Below are 23,012 nucleotides of genomic sequence, written 5' to 3'. Positions count from 1 at the left end.
ACCTATATAATGAGGGCCAAGGGGAGGGGGCCGGCCACCTCAAACACCACCAAGGTGGCCGCACCCCTATAGTGGCCGGCGCCCCCCTCTCCCCAAACCCTAGCCGCCCGCTCCTCCACATCCCGCATAGCTTAGCGAAGCTCCGCCGGACTTCTACACCGCCACCGACACCACGCCGTCGTGCTGTCGGATTCAAGAGGAGCTACTACTTCCGCTGCCCGCCGGAACGGGGAGGTGGACGTCGTCTTCATCAACAACCGAACGTGTGACCGAGTACGGAGGTGCTGCCCGTTCGTGGCGCCGGAACCGATCGTGATCAAGATCTTCTACGCGCTTTTGCAAGCGGCAAGTGAACGTCTACCGCAGCAACAAGAGCCTCATCTTGTAGGCTTTGGAATCTCTTCAAGGGTGAGACTCGATACCCCTCGTTGCTACCGTCTTCTAGATTGCATCTTGGCTTGGATTGCGTGTTCGCGGTAGGAAAATTTTTGTTTTCTATGCAACGTTATCCTACAAGTACTTGATGGGGAAGGGGGTTGTAGTCGCAGGGAAATTTGCCAGAACCTCCTCTAGGTTTATGTCGGCGCACTCAATAGGGGCAATGGAGCTCTTTGCCACATTAGTCACAAGACCGGTCACCTCCCCAAAGCTCTGAAGTATGCTTGCAAGGCCGGCGACATCATGTGAAGTAGGGGAAAGGAAAATGGCCGCATTGTCGGCGTACAAGGAGATCCTAGGACCCTGCAAGCCCCCAGGCATAGCCGAAAGGAGTCCGTCCTCGGTAGCCTTCTCTAGGAGCCTCTCAAGTGGGTCCCTGACGGAGACCCCGACCATGCAGAATATCTTTGTCGGGGATCCCATTAAGGAGCATGCCGGAGGAGGCCGTGGAGAAAAGCGTCGTCATAAGAGCCCGCCATCTTTGGGGGAAGCCAAGGTGTTGCATAAGATCTAGTATATAATCTCATCGCACAGTGTCAAAAGCCTTGGCGATGTCCAGCTTAATGAGGAGGCCGGAATTTTTCTGCGATGCAGCTGGCGGGCAGTATTCCTGACATACATGAAGTTGTCATGGATAGTTCTGGACTTGATGAAGGCACTCTGACTGTGAGACACGATCTCGTTCATTCTAGGGCTGAGATGTCAGTGCCATGGCTTTAGCTATGATCTTCGGGATCACATGTATGATACTAATGGGTCTGAAATCGATGATGGATTCCGCTCCTTGTTTCTTAGGCAAGAGCACTGATACGTACATTTTGCATCACTATTTTATATCATAATTTACTGTTATTCATTGATATACTTCATATTTAGAGATGATACTTATGTTATTTCACCTATTTTGCATGTTTCATGATTATTGGAGAATTACTCACCGGAGTCAGGATTCTGCTGGAAAAAGCACCGTCAGGATACAATATTTCTAAAGATCAGCAATTGACGGAAAATATACCGAAGCTCCTATTTTCGCAGATGACGGAGCCAGCCAAAAGGGGAGGCCGAGGAGGGCCACCATGGGCCCTCCCCATAGGCCGGCGCGGCCACCAGGCCAGGCGCGCCGCCACGTGGGGAGGGGGCCCACGACCCCCCTCGGCCATCTCCCTTTCGCGTACTTCATCTACCCGAAACCCTAAAGTGCAGGAGATCATCGAGAATAGACACAGCCGCCTCTGCGGGGCGGAAAACACCAGAGAGAAAAGCGCTCTCCGGCAAGCTGAAATCCGCCGGGGAAATTCCCTCCCGGAGGGGGAAATCGTCGGCATCGTCACCGTCATCGAGCTGGACTTCATTGGGATCATCATCATCATCATCATCGCCACCACCGACACCGTCATCTCCACCGCTGCACCTCGTCTCCGCTGTAACATCTAGGGTTGAATCTTGATTATTTCATAGGGGAAACTCTCCCGGTATTGATTACTCCTTGTTATTGATGCTATTGAGTGAAACCATTGAACCAAGATTAATGTTCAGATTGTTATTCATCATCATATCACCTCTGATCATGTTCCATATGATGTCTTGTGAGTAGTTCGTTTAGTTCTTGAGGACATGGGTGAAGTCTAAGTGTTAGTAGTGAACTATGTTGAGTAATATTTAATGGTTTGATATTTAAGTTGTGGTGTTATTCTTCTAGTGGTGTCATGTGAACGTCGACTACATGATACTTCACCTTTATGGGCCTAGTGGAATGCATCTTGTATTCGTTTGCTAATTGTGGGGTTGCCGGAGTGACAAGAACTCGAACCCCGTTGGTATATCGATGCATGAGGGATAGCAGGATCTCAGAGTTTAAAGTTGTGGTTAGATTTATCTTAATTACTTTCTTGTATTTGCGGATGCTTGCAAGGGGTTTAATCACAAGTATGTATTTGTCCTAGGAAGGACGGTGCATTAGCATAGGTTCACCCACACAACACTTATTAAAACAATGAAAATTAATCAACTATATGAAGCGAAAGCACTAGACTAAATTCCCGTGTGTCCTCAAGAACGTTTGGTCATCATAAGTAAACAAACCGGCTTGTCCTTTGTGCTAAAAAGGATTGGGACACTTGCTGCAATTATTATTCTCGCATTTTACTTACTTGTATTTTATTTACCTGCTATATCAAAACCCCCTGAAAACTTGTCTGTGAGCATTTACAGTGAATCCTTCATCGAAACTGCTTGTCAACATCTTTTGCTCCTCGTTGGGTTCGACACTCTTATTTATCGAAAGTACTACGATACCCCCCCTATACTTGTGGGTCATCAAGCACAATGTTGGCGGTGTTGAGAATATGGAAGCAGGTCGCCAAAAGCTCCGAGAACTATCGTCAAGCGTGAGATGTTTAGAGTATCTCCAACAGAGGCGCAATAATATGGCGCTACAAAACCAATTTCGCGCGCGCTGCAAACACTTAGCACGCGCTGCACCGAAATCCTCTCCACCGGACGCGCTATTTCGCAGCACAGGTGGTCCACTGAAAAAGCGCCCCCAGCGGAAGCGCTAATTTGCAGCGCCAGAAACACATATTGATTTCAACTAGTTCAAATAGAAGATCTAAAAAACATTGAAAATACATAGATAATAATAATAAAAACACAGTCTACTCGTCGTCGGAGGAGGAGGTTGTCTCAGTTCACATGTCGTCCCAGCGAGGGTCGTTGTCACCCCAGGTCGTGTTCGGGTTGTCGAGCTCGAACTCGGCGATGGCGCGACGGCGGCGCCTGGCGGACGTACGCTGCGCCCTGAGGTCCGCTAAGAACGCCTTTGTGTTGTCGATGTCGTTGGGGAACTGCTCCCTCCACTGGCGCATCAGCTCCTCGTCGCGCTCGGCGATGGCGATGCGGCGCTGCGCCTGGCGGTGGCGGCGACGGTCCTCCTCACTGACGAGGCGCAGCGCGGGCGCCAGGAACTCCACCTCCTCCAGCGACTTGACGTCCTAGAAGTTGAGGCCGCTCCGTGGCCGCCGGAATCGCCACGCGGCCGCGTCGTAGGTGTGCCCCGCCAGCTCCGGTGTGTTGAAGGTGCCGAGGGTGACGCGGAAGCCGCCGGTGCGAATCTCCGCGTAGAATGTCCCGTTCGAACGCGCTCGGACGCCGCAGAAGCCCGACGATCCGCGGCGGTGCGGCGGCATCCTAGCGACGAACGAGCGGAGGCCGCGGCGAGGAAGGAGAGCGGCGGCGATGCGTGGCGCGGGGAAGCGGCGGAACCTTTAGTGACGGTTGGGTGCGCGCGCGAAGCAACGCGGCAAGTTTGCCGCTCAGGATGCCGCGATAGCGCACGCGGGGGGAAAATTTTCTTTCGCGCGCGGGTTTGCCGCGTCCGCTGGAGTCGCGCGGGAGGTTGCGTGCGCGGCAAAAAGCGGTTGTAACGCGAAGGCGCGCCGTTTCGCGCCTCTGGTGGAGATGCTCTTAGGGGATCTTGCGCCCCTTTTAGGATGGGGAAGGTATGGAAAGCTCATGTAGAGCAAAAATGCAGATTCTTTGCCTGGTTGGTACTTCATAGTAAGATCCTCACCGCTGACAACCTTGCCTTGTTGGGTTGTCCGCACTTCCTCATCTGCAAGCTCTGCGGAGGGCAATTGGAGACCGTCCATCATCTCATTTTGGATTGCACTTCCACGATTGCGGTTTGTGAGAAGAATTTCGAGTGGAAGGGTTCACTCGGAGTGGTGCCTCCTCCCTTGGGTGACAGAATAAATGGTTGGTGGGACACGGCGATCATGGGCATTCCTAAGGAGAGGAGGAGAGAGGCTAGTGGTGCCATTATTTACACCAAGTGGGAAACTTGGAAGGAGAGGAACGGGCGTGTGTTCCACAGTGCTTTGTTGCCGAAGGCAGTGACGCACTTGGTTTGGGAGAAGATTGCGCAGAAGGCATACACCCACACTTAGGACCCGAGCGATGTTGCCATGTAGGGTGGCGGTCTTTGGGGAGGCTTGGTGCTTTACTGCTTTGTAATGGGGAACCGGAACACAAACTTCTATACATAAACCTCTATTCTTTATCTAATGGGACGATTGAATCAACTGCCTTGAACCTCAAAAAAAAAATCACGTGCCAGGTGCTTAGTACAACAATGTTTATTTGGAAGAAGGGAACACTTATGTTTTTGTGAATTAGTTTTTGTGAAAATTGAAAACACATGTATGCCACCATCGGCCGTTGCTTAACTGAAAATAGGCTGTGCAATGCCGTTGAGGCCCATCTTTTTTAGTTGGCCCAGCCCAAATATCCTGCACGGCATAAATTACCTCGCACACACGCTCGAGGCAGCCAGCCACGGACTCCATCATTCCCAATGCCGCACATGGAGGCGGCGGCGCTTCTGACCTAGTCGTCTCCGCCACCGCAGCTCCCTCCCGCCGCCGCCGCCGCCGCTCCTCCATCCCACCTTTCCACCCGCCGCATCCCGTTCTCCTGCTCCTGTCCATTGCCTTTCAGTTGCGCCCTCACCATTTCTAGATAGAATCCGCCCGCCGCCATGCCGCCATTCCGGCGCTCGGGAGGAACTGCCCCGGACCTCCTCTCGCCGCATTGGCGACACCCTTGAACTCAAGTGCTATGCCAGAGCGCGCGGGGCCTGCACAACGTGGCGATGCGCGCTCCCGCCGCCATTCCCGTCGCTCCTCGTGGTCGTCAACCGTTCCCCGTCTGCTGCATCGCTCGCCATCAACCGCTCCTTCGAGCTCAACGCCATCCCCGAAAGAGCACGATGCATCGGATCCAGCAACGGATGGCTCGCCCTCCTCGCTGACAGCAAGTTCAGCCTCTTCAACCCCATCACTGCCACCGAGATCGACCTGCCGCTACTGATCTACAACAACAGCACCCAGTCCACGTCCAGGCTGGTTTTCGCGCCCAACCCTGCCAGGGACGACTTCGCCGCCGTCACCATATTTGACATCAACGTGCTCGCCTACGTCACTGCTGGAGCAAGGAGGTGGGCCATCCTCGATCCCATAACCCTCACTCGCACTAGTGGAAAACAGGCCTTTTGATCCGGGTGGTTAGGGCCTTTTGTCGCGGGCGGCCAGCCGCGACAAGCAAGGCGCGATAAAAGGGTGGCCTTTTATCCCGGGTCACTTACGACCCGCGACATAAGGTCCACCACGTGGCAGCCGCGGGGCGCGCAGGGCACAGGACCTTTTGTCGCGGGCGGTATTACCACCCGCGACAAAAGGCCTTCTACGTGGCGCGCGCACAACGCTTCTGCTTTAGGGTTTGAGGGGTGCAGCACCCCTCCCCCCCCCCCGCCACCGACCGCCTGTTATATTTGTACGCTACTAGAAGTTGTACACATTCATTCATTATATATATATATAGATCGATCAAACAAATATTGGAAGCAGAAGTCGATTCCCCTTACACATATTCGTAGGTTCCCTACATATATACATGGAGCTCACGATCGACAAACGGTACTAACGACCGTCTATTTGGAGGTAGAACAACTATTTGGACTAAACAAGCCTTTCTTGTTTATTACTTCTCTAACCAAAAGTCCCGCCAGTTCCTCCGCGATTCCTAGTGCGTGTTCCTTTGGTTGGAGTCTGTCCCGCATGAAGTCGACCTATATACGATAATGAGATGAGTATGACTATATCGGTCTTGATAACGAAATATTGATGATAATAAATAAAGTTGTGAATGTTATTGCTTACTTTGAATTTATTTCTGTTCTGCTTCTCGAGTGGTTAACATGCGAATGGACTCGCAAACGTAGTATCCACATAGATTCGTCCCTTGTGGCTGCTTGGGGGCACGCTACAGGAGTAAATGTTAGCTTCGTTGCAAAGGTAATGTCCTTATGAACATTCTTCAAAGCTTGCCAAGCCCTGCCATGCAAAAGAATGATTGAATGAGTGGATAATTAATTGATATCTCACGAAAGATAAAGCGCGGCGATGAAGGAAATTACACTTGGAGCAACTTCTGCAAGTCCTGGAACCCGTCCAGGCCTCTACTCAGTGGGTCTCTTACTTCAACTACTCCCTTATCAGGTTGAATGTCTAGTAGAATCCAATGGAAGCTGCACATGTTATGCATATACGTCAGGAATTACACTTAACATCGAGTAAGAAAAATTGAATGTGCATAAAAGATCATTAAGACTCTCACTCGTAGTTGTAAGGAAACAATATTGAATCACAGAAATATTGCTGCCCCAAAAACCTTAGTAGGTTTCCCCCGTATCTTCGCGTTTATGCTTCACCGTTTCAACATGTATTTTATCTGGGTCAACAAACCCAACATTGATAATATTATTACTTTTGCACTCACTGATCTTCAGTCTGCAAAAGAGAACACATAAGATATAATGAGTATATATATGCAATGAAAACGAACATGAACTGAATGAAAATGAACTTATATGTAGTTAACAACTTACAAGCAATAGCAACTCATGAGAGATTTGTCGAGGGCATCTAGATTGAATAACTGCCGAGTTCATTCATCTCAATATGGATCTCCTCCTCTCGGTAGTAATATTCCCATGGTATACTCGCCACGATGAACCTTATGTTCTCCTTGCATGCATCAAGGTACCACTGATGCAAATTCCGCATATGTGTTGGCAGTTTATGCACCTGCTCTCTGCTGATCAAGTCGGCCCCGTAGACAAATTTAGGAGCTATATCAGCAGTGGGTACTGCAGACATCTCGCTGCAGACAGCAATTCCTCCACGGTAACGTCACTGTGCAGCCGCTAGCTTTGCAGCTTCTTCCATATCGAAACCACCACCATGTTCCTCGTACACCTTGGGAACATTAAGCACTTTGAGTGGTGGGATCGATTGTTTGGGCTGAGCACCGAGGAGGGGAACTTCCTTTCTCTTTTTGCCTTTTGTCGTTTGCTTGGCCTTGAGGGGTGCACTTGTTGAAGTTGACTTATTCTCGGTTGCACTTCTAGCCGATGATTTGCTCGTGCCGGCAATGTCCTTCTCCTTAGCCTTTTCAGCCTTCTTTGTGTCAATTACCTTCGCAAGAGTGCGTGTATAGTCATCCTTCTTCTCGTGTAAGTCATACTGCGATGGTGTGTTCGGAAAACTAGTAGCATATGCTATTTGCTTCTCTCGTGTATGGCTCGGCGCCGGAGGTTTTGGCTTATGGAAATGATCATAGTTGTGTTTCGCAACAGCGGCCGCATTTTCCTCGACAGGTAAGATCCCAAGGACGGGGGGAGGAACCTTTGGTACTTTTGGGAGGGGCGACCTCTTGGGGACAGGACTCTTGAAACGCTTCCGGCTGGGTGCATTCCGAGTCTTTTTGGGCGGAGGCGGCGGCGCTGGAGATGGAGATGGAGTACCGATGTCGTGGTCGACGTCGTACCCACGGGGGGATGGTGTCGACATGTGATCAGTAGGAGGAGGTGATGGTGGCCTGCGATCACCCGGAGGAGGTGATGGTGACCTGCTGGGACGACCGGTACTAGGTGCTACCCAGCCTGGCAGCCTGATGTTCTTCTTGTCCCAGAGAATGATTTCTCCCGAAGCACCTCTCTCGAGTGTAAGCCCCCCATCACCTCCGGGGATATGGAGCTCCAATGTCTCCCACTGCGGGACAAGCTGAATCCACCCCGACACGAGCATAGCCAGCTGGAATCGGATTGCCATGCCATGTTGCCGGCTCACCTTCGGGTCCAAATGCCGGTAAGACATAGCCGACCGCCACCTTAACGTAAACCTTCCTGAACACCTCATGGAGATCACAAGGTGTTGTCTCCTTGATTCCATCCAAGGGGTCGCCAGGACCGGCATCTATCATCATCCGTGTAGGAGGGGCCTCCGAGTCGGCCACGCTGTCTGTCTCGTCGCTGAGATATTTCAGCGGTATTATCCGGCGGGCGCTGTCCTTTTAGTTCATTTATCTCCCGCTGCTGCTCGCTGAAGCTCCCGCTGCTGCTGGTCAAGTCGGCGTTGGAACTCGGCCATCTGGTCATTCCGCACCTCCAGCTGGCGTTGTTTAGCTCTCGCTCGGCTTCTATAAGTCTCCGCGTCGGCCGGAAACCCAAGCGACCACGGAACACTAGGGCCGAAGCCTCTTGTTCGTCCTCCCTTCTCAGGATTACCGAGGACAAGCGTCAGCAAGTCTTTCTCTCTATCGGGAGCAAACTTTAGTTTTCCCGCCTTTATATCTGTCGTCACTTCAATCCATTTTTGCCTCGGGTACCCTAACCCCGGTGTCACTTTCAACAATGTTCCCTGTCTTCATGTCATACTCACAGCCATGCGCGAGGAACCAATTTCGAGCCCTTGTGTCCCATCCTTCTCGCGTGGGTTCTGGAGTGATCCCGTTCAGCTCCATCTCAGCCTCTTGTGCATCCCACTTAGGCATGGCTCTTCCGTAGCCCCCTCGCCCCGTATGATGGTGATATTTCTTCTCGCTTGCATTCTTCTTGTTTTTCGTTGACAGGTTCACGAGCCTCCTCTGATTCTTTGTACCTCACAAATTCTTCCCAGTTATGCTCCTGCTTCGCTAGGTAGTTCTCGAATACTGGAGGCTTCTTGTCTTTCTTATAATTTTTCCATAACCGGTTCTTATACGCCCGGAAAAGTTCCCCCATCTTCTTAAGAGCCCATTTCTTCACTAGCTCTCGCTCGCTTAGCATTCTCGGACTCCGATCCCAAATCCGGCAAAGTGAAATGTGCCATGAGGTCTCCGAAAAGTGTGTCCTTGTACCTATCGGCAACCTGATTTTCGGACACATTCTTCGTCTTGTTCCATTCTCCGACGGTGATCGGGACACGATCTCTAACCACAACTCCGCACTGATTTTTGAACTTCACTCCGACATTCTCGGGTACCACCGGTTGGCCTTCCGGTGATATAGCTTCAATTGTGAAGTGGTCTTTCTTGGTCAACTTCTTTGCCGGGCCTCGTTTCTCTATCTTATCTTCGGAGGCCTAAGAGAATACATATAGAATTGCATTAATGCCTCTATACTAATGCCTCAATACATATGTACATATAGAAATCCATTAATACCTCGTCACCGGAGCCGTCGTCGGCTTCTCCGTCACCGGAGCCGTTGGCTTCTCCATCACCGGAGCCGTCGGGTTCTCCATGACCGGAGCCGTCGGGTTCTCCATCACCGGAGCCGGCTCGGTCGGCTTCTGTACCATCGCGCACGACGGCCTGTCGAAGTAATAAGACAAAGTAGAAGCGGTGCCGTGCCTATAAAAGGAGCATCGATACGCCTTGCCAAGCAGATCAACAAGCCAAGCACAGTTTAATCTTCATTATTACATAAATGTAGAGATTGTCTTGGGAACTATATATGAAGAATACATTATTACATCGCCATCTAGTGTTGTGATCTTCTACGCCGTAGCCATGGAGAATCTTCATCATTTAGCAAGATGCTTGGGTCAATTTTCACCGTGAAGGGCGGAATTTCTTTAAACTTATTATAATCTTCCGACATGTCTGTCTTGTCATCCACTCCCACGATGTTTCTTTTCCCCGAAAGAACTATGTGGCGCTTTGGCTCCTCGATTGATGTATTCTTTTGTTGATTTCTTTTTCTTGATTTGCTAGACATGTCCTTCACGTAGAAAACTTGAGCCACCTCGCTGGCTAGGACAAAAGGCTCGTCCAGGTACGCAAGATTGTTGGGATCCACTGTTATCATACCGTACTTATCGTCAATATGTATAGCGCTGAGCTTCACCCATTTGCACCGAAACAAAGGGACCTTAAAAGTGGGACCATAGTCAAGTTCCCATATCTCCTCTATGTATCCATAATATGTGGTGGTCTGCCCATTCTCGTCTGTTGCATCGAAGCGGACACCGCTGTTTTGGTTGGTGCTCTTCTTATCTTGGTCGATGGTGTAAAATGTATTCCCATTTATCTCGTACCCTTGGAATGTACATATGTTTGAAGATGGTAACCTGGCCAACAAGTACAGCTGCTCCACCGCAGATGGGTCATTAATGAGATGTCTTTGCAACCAACTGCCGAAGGTATTCATGTGTTGACGTGTAATCAAGGACTCGGGCTGGCCCGGGTTTATTTCTCGTAAAACATTCTTATGTTTCTCGATGTACGGAGCCACCAAGCTGGAATTGTATAGAACTGTGTAGTGCGCTTGATTGAAAGAAATCTTGTCCCTCCACACCGTTGCTTTCCTTCCTAGTGTGCCTTTTCCAGTCAGCCTCCCCTCATACCGAGATTCAGGAACACCAATCGGCTTAAGGTCGGGAAGAAAGTCAACACAAAACTCAATGACCTCCTCGGTTCCGTAGCCCTTTGAGATACTTCCTTCCGGCCTAGCTCGGTTATGAACATATTTCTTTAAGACTCCCATGAACCTCTCGAAGGGGAACATATTGTGTAGAAATACAAGACCGAGAATTCTAATCTCTTCAACTAGGTGAACGAGGAGGTGCGTCATAATATTGAAGAAGGATGGTGGGAACAACAACTCGAAGCTGACAAGACATTGGACCACATCTTCCTGTAATCCTGACAAAGTTTCTGGATCCATTACCTTCTGAGAAATTGCGTTCAGGAATGCACATATCTTCACAATGGCTAGTCGAACATTTTCGGGTAGAAGTCCCCTCAATGCAATCGGAAGCAATTGTGTCATAAGCACGTGACGATCATGGGACTTCGGGTTCTGGAATTTTTTCTCCTTCATATTTACTATCCCCTTTATATTCGACGAGAAACCAGACGGAACCTTGATACTGAATAGGGCTTCAAAAAAGATCTCCTTCTCTTGTTTGGTAAGAGCATAGGCTGGCAGGCCCTACAAACTGCCCTGGATGATTGCCGTTTCGTCCTTTATGAAGTTCCTGGTCCTCCCGTGCTTCAGTTGTATCTTTTGTCTTTCCATACACGCCCAGAAAACCTAGAATATTCACACAAAGATTCTTGGTCAGGTGCATCACGTCGATTGCGGAGCGGACTTCCAGGACTTTCCAATATTCTAGCTCCCGGAAAATAGATTTCTTCTTCCACATGGGCGCGTGTCCGTCATCGTCTTTCGGAACAGGTCGACTGCTCGGACCCTTTCCAAAGATAACATTTAAATCCTTGACCATGTCAAATATATCAGCACCACTACGGGGGACAGGCTTCGGACGGCGGTCTGCCTCGCCATCGAAATGCTTGCCTTTTTTCCTTAAGGGATGCTTGCGCGGAAGGAAACGACGATTGAACGGGTACACAACTTTTCTGCTTTTTCCCAAATATTTACTTTCGGTCTCATCTAAACAGTGTGTGCATGCATTGTATCCTTTGTTCGTCTGTCCTGAAATGTTACTGAGAGCAGGCCAATCATTGATGGTTACGAATAGCAACGCTCGTAGGTCAAATTCTTGCTCCGTGTGCTCATCCCACACACGTACACCTGGTTTGGCCCACAACTCCAAAAGTTCATCGACTAATGGCCTTAGGTACACATCAATGTCGTTGCCCGGTTGCTTTGGGCCTTGGATAAGCACCGGCATCATAATGAACTTCCGCTTCATGCACAACCAAGGAGGAAGGTTGTAGATACATAGAGTCACGGGCCGAGTGTCTGTGACTGCAGCTCTGCTCCCCAAAAGGATTCATGCCATCTGTACTTAGACCAAAGTATAAGTTCCTTGCCTCACCTGCAAAATCCGGAAACTCTCTCCCGATGTTTCTCCACTGCCGACCATCAGCGGGGTGCCTCAACATCGCGTCTTTCTTACGTTCTTCCATGTGCCATCGCAACAACTTGGCATGCTCTTTGTTTCTGAACAAACGTTTCAACCGTGGTATTATTGGAGCATACCACATCACCTTCGCAGGAACCCTCTTCCTGGGTGGCTCGCCCTCAACATCACCAGGGTCATCTTTTCTGATCTTATACCGCAATGCACCACATATCGGGCATTTATTCAAATTCTCGTACTTCTCACCGCGGTAGAGGATACGGTCATTAATGCATGCATGTATCTTACTGCACATCTAATCCTAGAGGGCAGACAAGCTTCTTTGCTTCATATGTACCGACGGGCAATTCATTATTTCTTGGAAACAGCTTCTTTAATATTATCATCAATTTCTCAAATCCCGAGTCAGTCACACCGACCTCTGCCTTCCATTTCAGCAATTCCAATATGCTACCCAGCTTTCTATGCCCATCTTCACAACCTGGGTACAACAATTTGTGGTGGTCCTCTAACATCTTGTCGAACTGCAACCTCTCCTTATCCGTGTCACAGTCTCTTCTTGCATCAGAAATGGCCCGACGAAGATCATCATCAACAGGATCATCTGATGCCTGTTCTTCACCTCCTTCTTCTTCATTGTCGTCCATTGCGGTATCAAAGCATTCAGAGAACATAGATCGATAGTACTTCTCATCATTATCTTCTTCCTCATCGCCGTCTTCCATCATAATCCCTTCTTCTCCGTGCTTGGTCCAAACATTATAACTGGACATGAACCCAAACCGAAGCAGGTGGCTCTTAATATCTCTTGAGCAAGAGTAATCCTTCTCGTTCTTACATTTTAGACATGGACAGCACATAAAACCTTGCTTCGACTTGTTGGCCTCGGCCACAAGCAAGAAAGAATTCACGCCCTCTCTGAAAGCGGGAGCACATCGGTTACCGTACATCCATGGATGACTCATCTGCATCATAAGCACAATTATATATGTATCAGATGCAATCACCTTGCTAAAATTAGTATTGTACGGACTATGCATATATATATATAGTCGAGAAAATAGTTGCTAACCTTTTTGGATCAAAAAGAGGAGAAATCTTATCAAATAAACCAAGTGGCATCCCTCTCACAAGCATTCCATCAAACACCTCTTGTGCACATGTAGAAAAAATGAGCTAGCATACACCTCCACCTTCACCACCAAGGAAAAAATGAGGTGGGGGGGTGGCTGGCTGCTTCTATATATAGGGCGGGGACATTTTGTCGCGGGCCGTATTACGACCCGCGACAAAAGGAGTGGCCACGTCGCTCCTACCCCTTTTGTCGCGGGTCGTAATACGGCCCGCGACAAAGGCCGCGACAAAAGCCTCCGCGCGCTCCACATGGTTTCGAGGCGACGTGGCCAGGCCATTTGTCGCGGGTGCAGGCGCGCCCGCGACAAAAGGCTCCCACGGAAGCCCTGTTTTCCACTAGTGTCGCGGAGATCAGCTCGTGGATGTCTTCTACCATGAGAAAGGTAGGGTTTACTGCCTCACTCGGTATGGAGATGTCTACATACTCCGCCTACCGGAGCGCAGCCTCGGGAAACCTATCATGGTCAAGGATCCATCATCAGGGCCTGCACGTTTCAAGGGGAGGCAGACCCAAAAACTGCCTAGGAGACTTCCTCGTTCTCCTTTTGAGGGTCCAGACCTGAATGCGCCGGTCACCGTTGCACCCTTGTTGGCTAAGGGGCTGGGGGACCTTCCGTTCGACCCAGATACTAGTTTTGCACCGCCATACAATAGATTCGCTCTTGTCAATAGTGCCAAGCACATTGTGTTCTGTGACGGTAATTTGTACCAGATATGGAGGAACAAGAGCTGCGCGGTTACCATGCAGCTGCCAGGAGGCGGTCGTCATCGTGTAGCAGAGAATGAAATGTTGGTTCTGAGGTATTATCCGCGGCGCCAACCATGCTGGGATGCTGTGACGGACTTGGGGGGCTACTCGGTATTTCTCGGGAAGAACAACGCTGCGTCGATGTATGCTCAAGGTGTTCCAGGGCTCAAGGGTAACTGTGTGTACTGGATCGGCGAGATGGGTAGGGATCAGTGCATGGTCTTTGACATGGTAAGCAAGAGGTCTACACCTTGCCTTCCCATTGCTGCTGCTGGTGTCACTCCGCAAAGCACAATTTTCTGGTACTTTCTCACTGACATGGTGAAAAACTTCAACAATGGAGGCAAAAGAGTTTATCAGACCCGTGCGAGAGTCCGGGCTGATCGTGAAAACCAGCAAGACATGGAAGAGTGATTCATCTACAAGCATTTGGGAATTTGTGCAATAATAAAAGAGTTGTCTCATGTGACTTATTTGGCTAGTATTGCGGAAGCAAAACATCAACACATTGCAGCTCAGACAATGCAATTTATTTAAGTGCACTGTGTTAAACATGTACTGCGATGTTATCTATGCGATCCCCTATGCTTCTCATAGCATATGATTGTGTTGACCAAAAATTCATAGATCGAGGATCTGAAAAAGGTCATCAAGGTAATCCATACAGCTATTACATATTAAAGAACTTATATCATTTTTACGGTGTACAAACATATTACATATCAGTTAATTTATTTCTGCCTCCAATACTGCGTGAATTTTCTGGTGTTAGCCGTCATCTCCGTACCACATTTAAAGAATTCAACCTTAAGTAGCATCAATTGCTTATATAATGGCATTGTATATAGTATGCATTTTGCATCTTCCATATACATCACTCGGGCATATGCAGTGCGGGGATTGGTGATAGACTAAGTCGAACAAACGCAAATGCAATTTGTCTAGTGTTTGTGTGTCTGTATATTACAGCATAGCATAGTGCAACTCTATTTTCTGTGTTCGTGTGCCAACGATCGGATAGACATATTACATCATAATGCAATGGTTTTCGAGAGAAAGCTAGGTAGATTACGTAATCACTCGACATAGCTCCAATACTACATACGTTTAGCATTCATTCATTAAGCACGCAGATCATTCAAGCACGCAGCTGCGCCAGCTCCAGCTCGTTCGTGTAGGAGAGAATGCTTCTTTTCTGCCCACCAGACTCCTGGTTCCAAGGCAGGTGAGCTCAAGGGAGTACCTGAGGCCTGAGGGTGGGCACCGTGTGAGTAGCATGCGGCGGCTAGGTGTAGTCATGGAGGAAGGCGGCAGGGTACAATGAGTAATGGTGCTTCACCGGCGTGGAGTGCCACTTAACCGATGGGGCTAAAAAAATTAAGAAAATTCAATGCTTACAGAGTTAGCTGTTTTGTTTCTTCAGTTTCATCAATAGCAGTTCTTTCGTCAGTTATTGAAATAAGCCGAACAGAGCCTCGATCATGGTTACTTGGTTAGTGAGCGTAGATCGTCATGCTGATCGGATCATCAGATGGCATGATGCTCACAAGAGAGTAACGTTGGGATGGCAATCGTGGCCTAAATTTCCATTTTAAGTGAAGAATGTAAGCTCTGAATAAATAGAGTTATAGAGGGAGACTAGAAGAGGACAACAAGAAGTTTTACGGAGCGCCATGGCCCTGCTGTTATGCTTCTCATCGTCTCTCTCTTGAGTGTGTTGAGTGCTTAAAGATATAGATGTCCTTCCACAGGTCCTCCATCACGAGCTTGTCAAAATATTTATGGAGTAATAGTATAGCTGGTAACCAACTCAACTCACCCGATGCAAAGGAAAGGAAGTAAAGTTTGTAGAAAGGCACACGCGTAGTTTAGCTTTTCTCCATGTGTATATTTCACTCGATTAATAGCCACCATGGCAAGAATAATTGACACACTAGTAAAATTGTATTTGTGGAGCTGGGATGGGTACAAACAGTCAACTGCAACTGCAATACGGCTGGCTTCTTCACCACTCTCACACGTCATGACTTGCATGTGTTGATAGTTCCTAGTAATTTGATTCATATGTACTAGTATGCTTTCAGTTTCGGCCGTGTGTAGCCTCTCGGATGCAGAGGCCTACAAGTCACAAAAACTGAGGGATGCACCTGGGAACCAGTGAGTCCGTTTTTGGCAAAATTGAAATTTAACTTATATGTATCTAAAGATTCTGCCGGAAAAGATATCTACATATATACATCGAGATTATACGCCAGAAGTTTCGTTTTAATATACACTGAATTTTGGGAGATACAACAAATGACAATTTTCTGACAAAAATACTCGTATATTACTGCTATATATTGTCAGTTTTTTTCTATATACATACCATATATATGTATTCCTGATATAAATTTTGATTTTTTTGGAAGTCAAAAAGTACAATTTAAAAAAAAATCAAACAAAGGGAACGCTGGTGCACCAAATCCGCGTCCAGTCAAGTCATTCATATAGTATCTAGAGAGTTTCCCATATGTTTTATGTTGCAAAGGCTGTATCTCCTATAGTTTTCAATATTTAACACTTATTGGCAAATAATTTCACACCAGTTTTAACCTACAGATAGATAGACAAAATCCGAAAGACCCTAAGAGCATCTCCACTCCCCATAAAAATGGGAGCGCCGGCGCGAATAACGCCCCTAGCCACTGCCACCCAATTTTTTTTGGAGCCGGCGGGGCCCAACAACTTAGCCGGCGCCCAGCCAAACCCAATCCACGGGGGGAGGGGGGGCCTGGCGGGACGAAAAAATGCCGCGGGCCAGCCCTGCCGGTAAGACTCCACATACCCTTCCAATCTCACTCTCCCACCCCCGTGATAGTCTCCCGAGAGCCAGGTCGGCACCGCAACCACCCCTCACCGCCGTTGCCCAGTAGTCCCCGATATGCACTCCTTCGCTGCTAAATATACTTTCCCACTCCCCCGCTCTACCGCACCACCCAGCGCACAGTCCTCCCTCCGTCACCAGCCGCCTCTCGTTCCCCGCGTCCACCTTGCACATGAGGTGCTCGACGGTTTGCCAAGGCGATGGACTCCGACGACGAGGAAGTGATTGCTGCCCTGATGGACGAGGAAGTCGCGGTCGCCGCTACAGCGAGGGAAGACGTGGGCGATGAGGAGCATCTATCGATCTTCATCGCCTTCCTGGCCATAATCATTGAGGATAAGCCGAGGCTTGGTGGTTTCGTGTCGGGGCGCCGCAAGAGCAAGCCGAGGGAGATGATGGAAGGCTATTGCATGCTCTATGATGACTACTTTATCGATGTCCTTTGCACGATGATGTCATTTTCCGCCGCCGTTTCAGGATGAGTAGGAAGCTTTTTCTAAAGATTGCAGAGAATCTGCGGGAGATCAATTACTTCAAGCTGAAGAGAGACACCATCAGTTTTCTTGGTTTCCCCACTATTTAGAAGTTCACGGTCACCCTCTGGATGCTTGCATATGGTATGCCTGGAGATGCACAAGACGACTACATGCGCATGGCCGAGTCCACCGCCATTGATTGCATGTAAATGTTCTGCAGAGCAATTATCGAAGTGTTTGGAAATAACTATGTGCGGAAACCCAATGGAGAAGACACAACTCAGATCTTGGCACAAAATGCAGATAGCGGATTTTCTTTAATGTTTCGAAGCATTAACTGTATGCATTGGGCATGGAAGAACTGTCCATTTGCACACCAAAGCATGTATAAAGGTCTCAAAAGATCATGAAGTGTGGTACTGCCCTGCACGACTCAAGGATAATGTCACCCTACGCTCCTCAGTTGTTGCACGCGTGTACTCACTGCCGCCCTGCACGAGTCGAGAGGCCACTGACCCTGCATGGTTTCCTTGTCGCCTCACTGTGTGTCGTAGCCCTGCTAGACGTGAGGACGCCGCTGCATCCTCTGCATCTGGCGTCCGTCTCCAAAGCCGATGGCCCTCTGTAATTAGTTGTTCGACCAAAGGTGGGAAGATCTTAGTCGTGTTATTTGTTCTTTTCCATAATTATTGTTACTTGGTTCCAATTTGAAGGTGGATCGTCCTAGACTCCTAATGTTAATGCAATATTTCTGTGAACCTACACACGATAAGATTGGTCCATACGAAATTTAAGGCATGAGCAATGGGACCTTATATTCGATGTAGGTATACATTTTAGAAACTCAACCCGAGCAAAGATTATGTCGTAGAGCAGGAGGAGCACCACCCCACGCCTCCAGATCTCTCTCCACATGGCAAAGCTTTTTCTTTGTTGCTAACTCTTCCGAAAAAAGAAAAAACACTTTGAAGCCGTGGATTCGGTTGATTGCCTTGATAAGCATCACGGCTCCTGTGTCAACCTTGAGCACTAGGAGTCCGCCCTCCAATGTATCTTGGAGGGGAGGTAATACCTCGAGAAAAGCCTTTTCATATTGTCGTCACATTGACGAAAAAAGAACAAAGGCAATTAAAGCAGAAACGGAGCCGTACACATAGATCTATGGAAGGATAATCCTTGTAAAAATTATCGCAGTGACCACACTCCGCATACGATTAGATCCAGGAAAGAGGCTGAATTAGGAATGGAAAAAGCCCTACATGTACGAACATGGTCAGTCTAGAAACATAGGTGGGAGCCAATGAGACCGCAGGGAACAACCTGCATAGAAGACAAAAACAACGTCAACAAGAGCAACATGTGGGTGACAAGATCAACAACACATAAAGACGTACAACAAGCTTGACAAGTACTAAGTGACACTGACTCGTTGATGCTATCAACCACGCCAGACAGATGGGATTGAAACTAGGATTCCATTAACCGATGTAGCGACACCGCCACCATCTAAATGACACCATTTAATGAGGGTAAAGGGATATCCTGAACTCTTTCTGAAATGGGTGAAGGAATTGTTGTCCTCTGGATCCTCATCTGTTCTTTTGAATGGAGTTCCTGATAAATCTTTTCCTTGCGGGAGAGGGGTTAGGCAGGGAGATCCTCTATCCCCTCTGCTTTTTGTGCAGGGGGGTGATCTGCTACAGTCTTTAGTCAATTTTTCTTATCATGAAGGACCGTTGATTGTCCAATTCCCTGTTGCAATGATTTTTCTCATTATCAATATGCTGATGACACAATTATTGTGCTTCCTGCATATCCTTTGCAATTGGCTAAGTTCAAAGATACATTGGAGCAATATGCTGATTTTACTGGGCTCAAGATCAATTACAGTAAATCATCCATGATTCCTGTCAATGTCCCACATGATGAAGCAATTCAGCTAGCAAAGGAGTTTGAGCTGGGTTCCATGCCTTTCACATGGGCTGCCAATGGGAACAACTAAGCCAACTATGAGAGACATGTCCCCTCTCATTGATAGAATTGAAAGAAGATTATCAGCTAGTTCCTCTTTTCTTTCTTATAGGGGTAGATTGGTTCTGGTCAATTCAGTGTCATCATCTCTACCCACTTTTTTCATGTTGTCACTAATGATTCATGTGGGAGTGGTAGATGTTGTTGATAGAGCAAGAAGGCATTGTCTTTGAAGGAGAAAGGACAAGGATAAAATCCACTCTTTGGCTTCATGGAGTATGATATGTAAGTCAAAGAATAAAGTTGGTTTGAGAATTATAAATCTTAAAATCCAAAATGATGCTCTATTGCTGAAAGACTTACACAAGTAACACAAGTTCTATAACAATGATGCTACACCTTGGGTCCAGTTAATCAGAGATTCATATTATTTTGACTCTGTTCCCCATGCCATTTCACTGACTAGTTCCTTTTGGTGGAAAAATGTTTTCAAGCTGTCAGATCAATACAGAGCAATTACCAGGTGTGAGGTTGGAGATGGCAACTCTATTTTGTTTTGGTCTGATCCTTGGAAATATGAATCTCTAGATGTCAAATTCTGTTCTCTTTCTCCAAGAATAAGTTACTATCTATCAAGGAATTCTCTGCTATGGATGAAATGTGGGATCTATTTCATTTGCCTCTATCAACAGAAGCACACTCTGAATTTTTGCAGCTACAGGAGTTAATGGCCGAGGTTGCATTACCTGATCAGGAACTTGATAAATGGGTATTTAACAAAGGAAAAGGCATTTCCAAGCCTGGTCTGGTGTACAAAATGCATTTTCCATCTATAGCAACCCATCCCCCCTCAGTTTGGCTATGGAAGAGCAAGTGTACTGCTAAATATAAATTATTTGCTTGGTTGCTTCTTCATGATCATATAAACACAAAGGACATGTTGATTAAAAGGAACTAGAATGTTACCAATAACCATAGTTGTGTTCTTTGCCACAACAGTTCCTTGAAAGATTGGAGGCACTTGTTTTTCAATTGTATGTTCAGTACCAGAGTGTGGAACTATTTACAAATTCCATGAAAACCTGGGGACACTGCTTATTCTTTGTTGTGTGCAGAAAAAGTTCCAAGGACCTTGTTTTGTGGAGGTAGCAATTCTGGCATGTTGAAACATCTGGAGACAGAGAGAAATGATTGGACTTTGAAACTGATCAGGCCAACTTTCAGAGGGTGGAAAAAGATGGTTTCTTTCATGATATCACCATGCTTAAGCATAGTGTGAAGAGTTCTGTAGCTGACAATTTAGCTTCCTGGCTAGCTTCTCTTCCCTAGGTCTCCTTGTATATAATGTAAATTTTGTTCCTTTTCTCCTTTTATAGTCTGTAAATAGACCTTGGGCTATTTTAATAAAGTGAGGATGTGGGGGGCTCCCCCACAGTAGAAAGTTTCAAAAAAAATGACACCACCATGACAACATCAAACCATAACTTTAGAGGCTCTTACAATGCCAATCATGGGGTTAGCTCCCCCTACCCTAGGTAGGCATACAATACAAACACAACGATTGTAATCTTTCTAATAAAACAATAACAAAAAAATCATATAGTTTCTCTTATCTCATCCCGCTACCCAAAAATGTGCGACGTTCTGGCCTGGCAGGCCACGCAAACGGTACGCCTGCATGTTAGCGACACTACAACAGACCCACTGGCGGTGGCATTGAAAGAGAAGAGAGATCGTAAAGAAAGCGCAGGATACCCTGCAAGCAGCTGGCACCGATGCTGAGCTGGCAAGTCCTGATTGGGTCACAACTTAGGGGTGACGCGGTACCAATGGTGTGCTGGCGAATAAGTGGCGGCTTCGGCCAGTCTTGCTTGACTTGTATCTCTCTCTTCCTCTTAGTAGTTTGAACTGTATCTGAGTTCATCCGAATTTCTGTAATCTCCAGATGTAATTCCTGAATGGTGAATCGATCGAAGTGTGCTGTTAACACCGCACTAGTTCCGGAGGCCCCTGCCTAGCTAGTAATTCTATGATGCTACTAGTATACCTCATGTCTTTAGGTGCGAACGTGTGGCGCATATTTTTTTTTTTAAAAAAAAGTAGTTAAAAGAGCCAAGGTGTAGGGTAAACCCACAATGGCAGTACCACTCATATGCAATCAATGAGTCGGTGCTAGTTGTAAGCAAAGTTGAGTTACTTTCTACTACAATTTATCGTTCTCCTCTATACTAGTTCAACTTTGTAGGTAATCTTTTACTAAAAATATGACTCCACAAATACCAGAAAAGTTGGTCCATATTTCTCATGTCACAGGCTAACCAGCTACTCGGTAGCCATTAGTGGAGGCCAATGACATAATGCCATTATTCTCAAAGAAAATTCTCCTACAACTCTCAACAGTTCTGCTTGTTCCAACCGAAAAACTATCAAAAATGCTCATTCTTGAAGTAAAAAAAAATGAGATATTTATTTCCGTTCCTTCTGCTCCTCAATTCCCCCTTTGCCATAGTGAACTCCGCTCCCTATGGTAACACGAAAGCTTGACAAGCTTTTTTTGAAAAGATGTTTAGAGACCGACCTCTGTATGGAAAATATACATACATATTTTTTATTATTTTATTCAACAACGATTGACAATAGCATATATCAAATAACCCAAACTCACCGTCATATGCCTATAAACTCGCCAAGGGGGGAGGTCATGCATGTATATTGGTGATTAGTATAAATGGTGACATTTCATTAAAAAATGCATACATGCGTCGTCTGGATATTATTGAACACGCCGTAACTTGTAACACACATTGTCCGCGAAAAATTCTATCGAGTCAAGCTAACAGTTCCCTTTATATTCCAGAAGTTTCCGTTTTATTACATTGAAGGTAGACTCGGAATCACTCTTAAGATATTTGTTAGAATGTGTTGTGGCGTCTAGTAGATATTTAACATTAATGCATATGCACGAAAAGGAGGCGTACCAGTTAACAATTTTTAGCCAAAGTCTACAAAATAAAAACTAACATATTTTGTTACAAAATACATTTGTTTTGCACATGTTAAGTATATTTTTGAATTTAAATTATAATGAAGTACTACTAACATTAATAATAATAATATTACATATATTAGTTCATTGTCTCACTATGTAATGGGAAAGATACACTCATTCAGATTTTAGTATACAAAATAAAAAAATTATCAGAAAAGTATAAAATTTAGTGTAACGGTACTCACCATGATTGGATTACCGCCCCCTGAACTTGTGACCAGATGCGCTCTAATGACGGCGTCTCTCCCGACCAGAAGGATGACTTCATCGATGGTTGATGGCAAGCAGAATCCCATGTGATTAACCATTTTTTCAGGAAATCAATGGAAAACAATAGACGCTTATGTACCTTGATGTAGATGCTTGCAACCATGGTGGCAATGTAGGATCTCTCGGTGCTGAAATCAGAGGCGGGGGCGGTAGTGGAGGCAGATGCGCAGCTTTCTCGCTCCACTTCTTCCAGCTGATGATGATGGTGACCACAATGAGTACTGCAAGGATCCTGCCCGCGATGGAGAATGATGAGTGCATTTTTAGCATGTTTTACATTATTATATTACTAAGATATCTTTGAGTAACAACAAGATTTTTGTATTTCACCGCGCTATCGGGCCCTTTTATGTCT

General features: G+C 47.0%; 1 pseudogene; it reads left to right on the top strand.

Moving 5' to 3' along the window:
• Nucleotides 1-4,972: 4,972 nt before the first annotated feature.
• LOC124674187 lies at nucleotides 4,973-14,439 on the top strand (annotated as a pseudogene).
• The last annotated feature ends 8,573 nt before the right edge of the window (nucleotides 14,440-23,012 follow it).

The sequence above is a fragment of the Lolium rigidum genome, chromosome 1 (assembly GCF_022539505.1).
Source record: "Lolium rigidum isolate FL_2022 chromosome 1, APGP_CSIRO_Lrig_0.1, whole genome shotgun sequence".
Lineage (NCBI taxonomy): Eukaryota > Viridiplantae > Streptophyta > Magnoliopsida > Poales > Poaceae > Lolium > Lolium rigidum.
This window is presented reverse-complemented; position numbering and strand designations above follow the sequence as displayed.